Below are 10269 nucleotides of genomic sequence, written 5' to 3' on the forward strand. Positions count from 1 at the left end.
ACTGAATTTTATATTTAAAGGAGAACACAGCCATGGAAAAGTAGGAGCAAAAATGTTGAACAATTAATGAATAAACTGGGAGGGAATCAAGCAAAAAGATGAGTCAGAATAGTTTGAAGTTGTTAGCCAAAGATTTATTCTTAATATTGGAACAAATAGAAAAAAACTTTTCAGGGCTGCTTTGCTTAGATTTATTGTCCCCATTTTCCTTCCAGGGTGTATTTAGTGCTGAAAAGGAACAGAGAGAAAAAAGAAGTGGTGAGTGATAATTAAAGCACAAAAGTATTTAGATGATATGTTACCAAATACATAGGAAGTTTATAATAGTTTGCTTCTGCTGCATTTTAAGTTTTATTTTTTCCAGTCAAAGTGTACTTACTGAATCTTGATCTTGCATCTAGCACTGCACCAAGTGCTATGCATAATACAGTAAAGGAATAGGCATGATTCTTACCTTTATAGAGCTTACACGCTCTTAGGAAAATAAGACTAACCACATGAGGTGCCACAAAGAGAGAACAATACAAGTGGCTTTGAAATAAATTACCTAATTGAATATAATCATGCATATTGATGGAAATGACAGATAACACTTTCATGGTTAAAGCAATTGCTAGATTGTAATACCATGAAGAATGCATCTTGCAAGGTGCTATTTCATAACAGCTGCAAAAAAATTGCCCTTGACTACATCTGCTAAATCCACATTATAACTCAAGCAAAGGTAGGCAATCCATCAGAGTAGTTTGGTCCATGGAACAGTAGCATCTTAAGATGCCTTGAGAAAAATGATTCTATGGTCAAATTTGAGAAATAGGGCATACCATGTCTCCTTCTTGGAAAATGATAGTAATATTTGCATATTAATGGCTCTGAGAAATCCTGCAAGCAAAGAACTCATGTTAATACTGTATAACCCTACACATCCCAAACTTATTTGACTCTAGAACCCTCTTTATTTATAATTGCTGGACTCACTTTGGCAAGTGCTGTGTTAAAGTATACACACGAGATACTCAGGATCTGATGACTTGGAAAAGCAAAGTAAAACAAATTTGCACCTGGACAAGGGTTTTATTTATCAATATTTTTAATAAAAGCCAAGGATCTAGCAGCCTAGCCTCTACATAGAGTCACAGGAAATGAAAACACAAATAAGACTCCAGGTGTCTTGAGGAATAATATAGACTTTCCTATGGGGGTTTATACAGCATACCTCATAGACAGCTTCCTAATGATTTCCTCTAATCATTCTTTCCATTCCCTAAATGTCTACATTCATCCAGCCATTAAATATCTCTCCTGTTCTATTCATATACATGTTTTTTCCACCATATTGCTGCTCAAGCCTGTCTTCTTCCTTCTTCACTCCCACTCTTTTTCAACCCACCTTCCAGCTAGTAGTGACTGCCAAGGCTTCAGTCCCCACCTGCTCGCTATACTATTCCTCTGTGGGGCACAGTAGAACACAGAAGCTCCAGTCCTTTGTTTCCGTTGTTCTCCACGGGATGTAAGGAGAACCCCTTGACATTCCTCTTCTCCCATTTACTCTCAAAGCTTTTCTTTGGAAGTTTTATAATAGAGCATTTTTAGTGATGAGTTCTACTACCAAAGTCAACACTCCTAATTGTATTGAATGTCCCTGAAGATAACTTTATTTTTTTTAAGTAGTGCTAACATGTCTCTTTGTGAATGGACTTAGGTCTGCTAACCAGCGAATTCCCAAGGAATGTCTACAAAATGTTGCCAGATTCATATCTATAAAACAGCTTCTATTCTGCATTTAAACTTAGAAAGGATTTCCCCATTCCACTTCAACAAAGATGGCAAACTAACCAGAAGGGTTACCCCCTCACTCAAACTTAGCCCTGTGGAAGCCACAGAAGTAGAAGAAAGTCAACAAAGCTGAAAAATTAAGGTAAAACTATAAAGGTAGTTGAGTCCTGGTGTAGAAGATAATGGTACCCCAGAATGGAAGAGGATCTAGTGCCTTTGATGCAGAAAGGCCAGGGAAAATCTTTATAATCCATGCCCTTTTTTTCTACCAACTTGGTCTTGAAAGGAAGAGCAAACCCAATGATAGGGTGATATCAGAACAGTATTCTAGTTTGATTGGAAGGAAAACGCGATAGCAAAGATACCACAGACCCTCAGCCTCTGGACATTTCCTCACCCTGACCTCACCTTCTATATCCTGAGACCATGTGGGGTGAAAGATGCTTATTAGAGACAGCCTATTCATATAATGTATATACAAATTAAATGATTGAAATAGAAAACAGTAATAGAGATGAATCCCCAAATGCATGCAATTTGAAAAATAAATGAATGAGCTGGGTGATGAAACCAAGAAATTCTTCCATAAAGTATCAGACAGAGATAAAGAGTTAGAAAATATGAGAGAAAAAATTAAGAAGATCATAGTAGTTATGTAAACATCTGTTTTATTGTAGAGCTAGAAAAAGAGTAAAATATATATATATACAAAGAAGAGAAAATATCTGAGGAGATAATGACCAAAATTTCTCCAGATTTAAAGAAAGTGAAAGACCTCAGATTGAAAGTGTTTTTTCCTAGAAGTCCTTAGGTACATTATATTGTGAAATTTTTTATTTTTCAGCCACACCACATGGCTTATGGGACCTTAGTTTCCCAACCAGGGATTGAACCCAGGCCACGGCAGTGAAAGCATGGAGTCCTAACCATTGGACTGCCAGGGAATTCCCGTGAAATTTAAAAAATCAAAGATAAAAAAAAAATTCTCAAAACCTCAAGAGATAAAGGCCTCCTACTAAGAACCATGAATAAGAATTATACCAAACACATATTGGAGAGAAAAAAATATTTCAAATTAGTAAATGAAAAGAATGCTGAAGCCACAATTTTATAACCAGCTAATCTATCATTTAAGTTTAGAGTGAAATAAAGAATTCTCAAGTATACATGTACTTCCAAAGTTTACCCTCTTTATAACAGTTTTAGAGGGTTTACTGTTACCTATAGCAAGAAACATGTAAATTATTGAGTTAACCTGACAAAAATGCGCAATACCTTTAAAAAGAGCAATTAAAAATCATTTAGGTGACAAAGAGGAATACTGACATAAATGCAGAAGCATTCCATATTCTTGGATAGGGCAAGATAATATTGTAAAGATTTTTAAAAATTGAAGTATAGTTGGGCTTCCCTGGTGGCGCAGTGGTTGGGAGTCCGCCTGCCGATGCAGGGGACATGGGTTCGTGCCCCGGTCCGGGAAGATCCCACATGCCGCGGAGCGGCTGGGCCCGTGAGTCATGGCTGCTGAGCCTGCACGTCCGGAGCCTGTGCTCCGCAATGGGAGAGGCCACAACAGTGAGAGGCCCACGTACTGCAAAAAAAAAAAAAAAAAAAAAAAAAAAAATTGAAGTATAGTTGATATACAATGTTGTGTTAGTTTCAGGTGTATAGCAAAGTGATTCAAAATTATATTCTTTTTCAGATTCTATTCCATTATAGGTTACTACAAGATATTGAATATAGTTCCCTATGCTATACAGTAGGTCCTTGTTGTTTTTCTTTTTTATATATAGTAATGTGTATCTGTTAATCTCAAACTCCTAATTTATCTCTCCTCCCCCCCCAACCCTATTTCCCCTTTGGTAACCATAAGTTTGCTTTCTATGTCTCTGAGTCTGTTTCTGTTTTGTAAATAAGTTCATTTGTATCATATTTTTAGATTCTACATATCAGTGATATCATATGATATTTGTCTTTCTCTGTCTGACTTACTTCATTTAGTATGTGTTATAAAGATTTAATTCTCTCTAAAGTGATTGATAAACCCAGTGCAATTCCAATGAAAAGTCTAGCAAGTTTATTTGAGAAACTTAACAAATTTATCCTAAAATTTGGAAAAATCAAGGTCCATGCAAGTTGCTAAGCCAACTCTGGAAAATATGACAGATAGTAGGAATACTTAAATCTGTATTCATAAAAACAGTGAAAGCGTCTAATGAAACAAAATAGAGAGGAAAGGGGCTTCCCTGGTGGCGCGGTGCTTGAGAGTCCGCCTGCCGATGCTGGGGACACGGGTTCGTGCCCCGGTCCGGGAAGATCCCACATGCCGCGGAGCGGCTGGGCCCGTGAGCCATGGCCGCTGAGCCTGCGCGTCTGGAGCCTGTGCTCCGCAACGGGAGAGGCCACGGCAGTGAGAGGCCCGCGTACCGCAAAAAAAAAAAAAAAAAAAAAAAAAATAGAGAGGAAAGAATATAATGAAAGAATAAAGTCCAGAAATATTATATATGTAGCTCACTATGTAGAGAAAAAGTTGGATATCTGCCTTACACCACATAAAGGTGAACCCCAGAAGGATTAAAAACATAAATATGGGATTTCCCTGGTGGTCCAGTGGTTAGGACTTGGCACTTTCACTGCCATGGCCCAGGTTCAATCCCTGGTTGGGGAACTAAGATCCCACAAGCCACGCAGTGCTGCCAAAACAAACAAATAAACGAAAGTGACATAAATGTGAAATAAAACCATAGAGCTAATAGTTGAAGGCACAGGAGAATATTTTTGTAATTTTTGGAATAGGAAAGGCCTTTTAAAACAAGGGCCTAAAAGCATAAACTGTAGGGTAAAATGTTGATGGAACTGACCCTATCAACTGTTCCTGGAAGGACATCACAGACAAAGTTCACAGAGAAAAGATTGGGTTCATATAGTCAGTGGAAGCCATCCACCAAGGGCGGGGAAGGGTGGAGATTAAATGTGGAGGAACAGTATCCAACACACCTCTTTCCTGCATTTTCCTTTGTTCTCATATATGTGTACATATATATGTCGATTTAATTTATTATAGAAATTTGAATAATGATGATTTTGCCTTTTTTTTTTTTTTTTTTTACAATTTTTGTGGCAGCTATAGAGTATGCCAATGATATCAGCAATTTAGACAGCAGCTCTGATCAGATCTCTCCTAGTGACATTACTTTGGAGTCACAAATCTCAGCTTTGTAGGTTCAAAAATGATCTGATCAGTGTAACCCAAGGGCATTCAGTCTTTTGAGAACAGGTTCTTTTTAACCAAGAGACTGACCTGATAACCAGAATGCCTCTTTATTTTTTAAAGATTATGAAAGGGACCATGTACTTTGTACTATCATTGATCATTCACTGTCCATACCAGTGGATTCGTTTGCAGTGATTGAAATATTCATGTTACTCTCCTGAGCAGCATATTTCAAGTATCAGCGAACCTGGAATGTCAAAATGGGTGTTAGTAGAGGGGGATTCCATATAGACCTGACAAACCCTTCTCTGGTGATCTAAAGCCTTTTCCCCAGATCAGTTTCTCTCCTGTGGACGGTGCTGGAGGGATAAGTTCTAGGAAATGCTGCCTCCCTGACTCTCATTTGTCCGTTTCCAGGTTAATCTCTTTTCTTCTGTTAAAGTATCTGTCATTTGGAAACATACATGTCCTAAGCTGTTCGGTCTGGGCAGAAAATGGGGGTCACTGCAATAATAAACAAGGTTGCTAGGCTTAGCTCTCCCCACTTACTGTGGGATCTCCTGCCCTCTTCTGTGTCTCTCTGACTTATTGCAAATTTCCTGCCCTGTCTTCTGAGAGTTCCCAGGATACCACTCACAAAAGCTCATGAATAAATTCTTGCAGCTTCCACTGACCTCTGAGGTCACTACCGTCCCGGAACTAAGGGTGGCCATCCACAGCACTGATGTCTGCACTAGGAGTGCTGCCCCTTGCTCAAAAGCTGCTTCCCACTGCTGCTGAGTTAGCTGGCACCTCTCAGCCACAGGTACCCTTGGGATCATGCTGAGCCTATCATGTATAGCCCTCCTGCTGTCCCCGGAATTTGGCTTGCTGGTGTCATTGCAGTGCCCTTGACTTTGGCGACCTTCTGTTACACCCCGACTCCAGGTTATGCTGGATCAGTGCTGTCCTTCACTGAATCCAAGTGAATTTCTGACTCCCACCCCTACCCTGTTCCCAAAGTAACACAGCCTTGGGCTTCTAACATTGCACACCGAGACATGTGACAAACAGCTCTCAAGTGTTGACATGAGTCCAAGGAATCTGGGTCAGAGAACAAATTCAAGGGCTCAGGCATGAGTTCCCCTTCACGCCAAAGACTGATAAATTGTTATTGAACAAAATGTGTGTCTTTATTCTGTCCGTCTTTAAAATGGGTTTTTTCCTAGAAGCTCCTTCTTTAGCAGAAGGTCAACATATATCTGAACAAGCCTGAATATGGGTTTCGTCTCAGCTGGGACCACCCCGTCCTTCATCCTCACTCCCCCTCCCCAGTAAATACACATATTCTGATATGTCAGTAGTTTTCTGGAAAACATTTTATGGAGAATTCTGAATCACAATTTCATCCATTCTGTCAATTTTACTGGGAAAGCCCTGCCTTTTATTCCCATCTACCTTTCTAATCATATTTTTGTTTTTTGTGTTTTTTTCCAATTAATAATATAATAATTCTTAATGTTGTTAATAGTTTTGTGACAGTTCTTTTCAATGGCTACATAATACTTCATCAAATAGTTGTGGAATACTATACCTACCATCTCCCTATTATTGAACATTTGTATTGCTCTGTTGGGTTGCATGTTAGGATAAGCTAAGTTTATAGCAATGAACAACTGCAAAACAGAAGTTTTTTTAGGAGACAAGGGTTTATTTCTTGCTAATGCAAAGTCATCTCTAAATCTAGACGGCTCTTCAGGGCACCTGTTTTCCAGCAATGGTTCAGCTATCTAAGCTGCTTTGACCCTCTTGTTTTTCTCTCTGAATAAGGAGCTTCTTCTGCATCCATAGAGGAATGGGGAAGAGCACTGGAGAGTTCAAGTGGACTTTCACTGCCATAGCCCAGAAGTAATGCACATTCACTTCCTTCACAGCTCATTGGTCAGAACTAGTCACCTGCCCCTCCCTGACTACAAGGGGACTGAGCACATGTGGAACCAACAGACCAGGGTGTTGAACATGGAGTGAACTGAAGGACTAGGGGGCTGAGTATGGAGGAAGCTAATGTACTATTTGGTAAGCATTACCGTCTTTGCCACACGTTGTTTATAAGACCCCTTTTTTTAGACTTTAATATTTGCATTTATTTTTTTCCAACTTTATTGAGATATAATTGACATATAACATTGTATAAGTTTAAGGTGTACAATGTATTGATTTGATTGACTTATGTTGCAAAATGATTACCACCATAACATTAGCTAACACCTCCATCCCATCACATAATTACCATTTCTTTTTTGTGGTAAGAACATTTAAGATGTACTCGCTCAGCAACTTTCTGGTATATAGTACAGTATTATTAGCTACAGTCACCAAGCTGTTCCCAGAACTTGTTAATCGTATAGCTAGAAATATGTGCCTTTTAACTAATACCTTTCCATTTCCCCATCCCCCAGGCCCTGGGTAACCATTACTCGATTCTCTGTTTCTATGAGTTAAGCTTTTTTCAGATTGCACATATAAGTGATGTCACACAGTACTTGTCTTTCTCTGTCTGACTTATTTCACTTAGCACAATGTCCTCTATGTTCATCCATATTGTCACAAATGGCAGGATTTCCCTTTTTTCATGGCTGAATAATATTTCATATAATAATAATAATATTAATAATTTTATATATATCTATCTCACATCTTCTTTTTTAAAATTTTTATTGATGTATGGTTGATTTACAATGTTGTATTAATTTCGGCTATACAGTAAAGTATATATTCTTATCCATTATGGTTTGTCACAGGATATTGAATATAGTTCCCTATACAGTAGGACCTTGTTTTTATCCATTCTATATGTAATTGTTTGCATCTGCTAACCCCAAACTCCCAATCCTTCCCTCCCCCACCCCCTTAGCAACTACATGTCTCTTCTCTATGGCTGTATCTCACATCTTTATCCATTTATCTGTTGATGGACATTTGGGTAGTTTCCATATCTTGGCTATTGTGAATAATGCTGCAGTAAATATGGGGGTGCAGATATCTCTTCAAGATCCTGTTTTCACTTCCTTCAGTTATATACCCAGAAGTAAGATTGCTGGATCATATGGTAGTTCTATTTTTAATTTCTTGAGGAACCTCCATACTGCTTTCCACAGTGGCTGTACCAATTTACATTCCTACCAGCAGTGTACAGGGGTTCCCTTTCCTCTATGCCCTTGCTTACACTTTTTATCTCTTGTCTTTTTGATGATAGCCATTCTGAAAGGTGTGAGGCGATATTGTGATTTTGATTTGAATTTCCCTAATTAGTGATGTTGAGCATCTTTTTAGGTACTATTGGCCATTGGTGTATCTTCTTTGGAAAAATGTCTGTTCAATTCCTCTGCCTATTTTTTAATCATATTTTTGGGGGGCTATTGAGTTGCATGGGTTTTTTACATATTTTGAATATTTACCCTTTATCAGATGTATGACTTGCAAATATTTTCTCCCATTCTGTAGGCTGCCTTTTCATTTTGTTGACTGTTTCTTCTGCTGTGCAGAAGCTTTTTAGTTTGGTGTAGTTCCACTTGTTTACCTTTGCTTTTGTTGCTTGTGCTTTTGGTGTATACAACCATTTTGGACAACATTTGACAGCAGTTGAGATTTCAAAACAGTTCTTTAGGGTCCAGGGAGACAGGAAAACAGCAATAATAAAACAAAGCAAAGTGGAATAACAGTATATATTTGTCATGAAGCTTTATAGAGTCCTTAACTCCAGGGTATTAACCCCTCTAAGATTTTATGAATTGCTATTTTAGGGAAATTGAGGTTAAGAATGATCTCAGATGCTTTATTTCCTTAGATTCAGTTTTTACTGGGGTCATTTCCTTGTGGATATTAAATAAATAGCCTCTCTCCACACAGGGCTGCTTAGTTGTCACACTTTTTCTAAAGCTTCTTCTAACAGGCTGTGGAAGGATAGAAATGATGCCAAAGTAAGGAAAATGACCTTTTGTTCGAATTGGCTTTACATGTTGGAAAAATTAATTGAAAATTTAAAAAACAAATGTTAATTTTTTTTCCAAGAAGAAAAGCTTATGGGCTGTTTTGTTTTGTTTTGTTTAAAGTTGAATGGCTAGACACTTTTTCTAAAGTGTCCCAGTGCTGTATACCATTAGGAGAGTACTAAGTGCTTCTCATATTCATTCTCTCCTTTTTCTCAATAGAACCTCTACCTTTATTTTCTTCTAGTTTTATTGAGATAAATTGACATACAGCACCGTATAAATGTAAGGTATAACAACGTAATGATTTGACTTACATGCATCATGAAATGATTACCACAATAAGTTTAGAGAACATACATCATCTCATATGAATATAAAATAAAAGATAAAGAAATATATGTTTTCCTTGTGATGAGAACTCAGGATTTACTCTCTTAACCAGCTTTCATATATAACACACAGCAGTGTTCATTACATTTATCATGTTGTACATGGCATCCCTAGTATTTAATTATCTTATAACTGCAATTTTGTACCTTTTGACCAGCTTCTTCACCATACAAAGATACTACAATATTATTGACTATATTCTCCATGGTGTACATTTCATCCCCACAATTCATTTATTTTGTAACTGGAAGTTTGTACCTCTTAATTTCCCTCACCCATTTCACTCATCACCCCAACCTACTCTTCCCCTCTGGCAACAACCTGTCTGTTCTCTGTATCTATGATTCTGATTCTGTTTCATTATGTTTGTTCATTTGTTTTTTTAGATTCCACATATGGTAAGATCATATGGTATTTGTCTTTCTCTGTCTGACTTATTTCACTTAGCATAATATCCTCTATGCCCATCCATGTTATCACAAAAGGCAAGATTTTATTCTTTTTTATGGCTGAAAAATATTCCATTGTATATATATATATATATATATATATATATATATACCACATCTTTATCCATTCACCTATCGATGGGCACTTAGGTTGCTTCCATATCTTGGCTATTGTGAAAAATGCTGCAATAGAACCCCAACTTTTAGTTGATAACCTAGCTAGCCACTTAGCTAAAATACTGATTTGTAGCTAGATTTGATGAAATGACTAAAATCTGGCCTATGGTATATAAATGGAATTTCTGGTCAGTCACCTGAAAGGTTGCTCAAATGCTTTTTTTCCATCCTCTAATCTGTTGTTGAGAAGATGTACATATTGGCCTGATATTCATCCCCACATCGGATTATGAGAATGAAGGCAACAGCTTAGGATGGCATAGATGAAGCTTGAAGGAGCCTGAGTTTCTGA

The 10269-nt window shown here is 37.7% G+C and overlaps 1 non-coding gene across 1 annotated transcript; it reads left to right on the forward strand.

The window, feature by feature from the left end:
• Positions 1 to 4372: 4372 nt before the first annotated feature.
• On the forward strand, positions 4373 to 4444 carry TRNAE-UUC (transfer RNA glutamic acid (anticodon UUC)). The gene has a single exon. It is a non-coding gene; the product is annotated as a tRNA-Glu (tRNA).
• Positions 4445 to 10269: the final 5825 nt, after the last annotated feature.

This window comes from Orcinus orca, chromosome 4 (assembly GCF_937001465.1).
Source record: "Orcinus orca chromosome 4, mOrcOrc1.1, whole genome shotgun sequence".
NCBI classification, from domain to species: Eukaryota; Metazoa; Chordata; class Mammalia; order Artiodactyla; family Delphinidae; genus Orcinus; species Orcinus orca.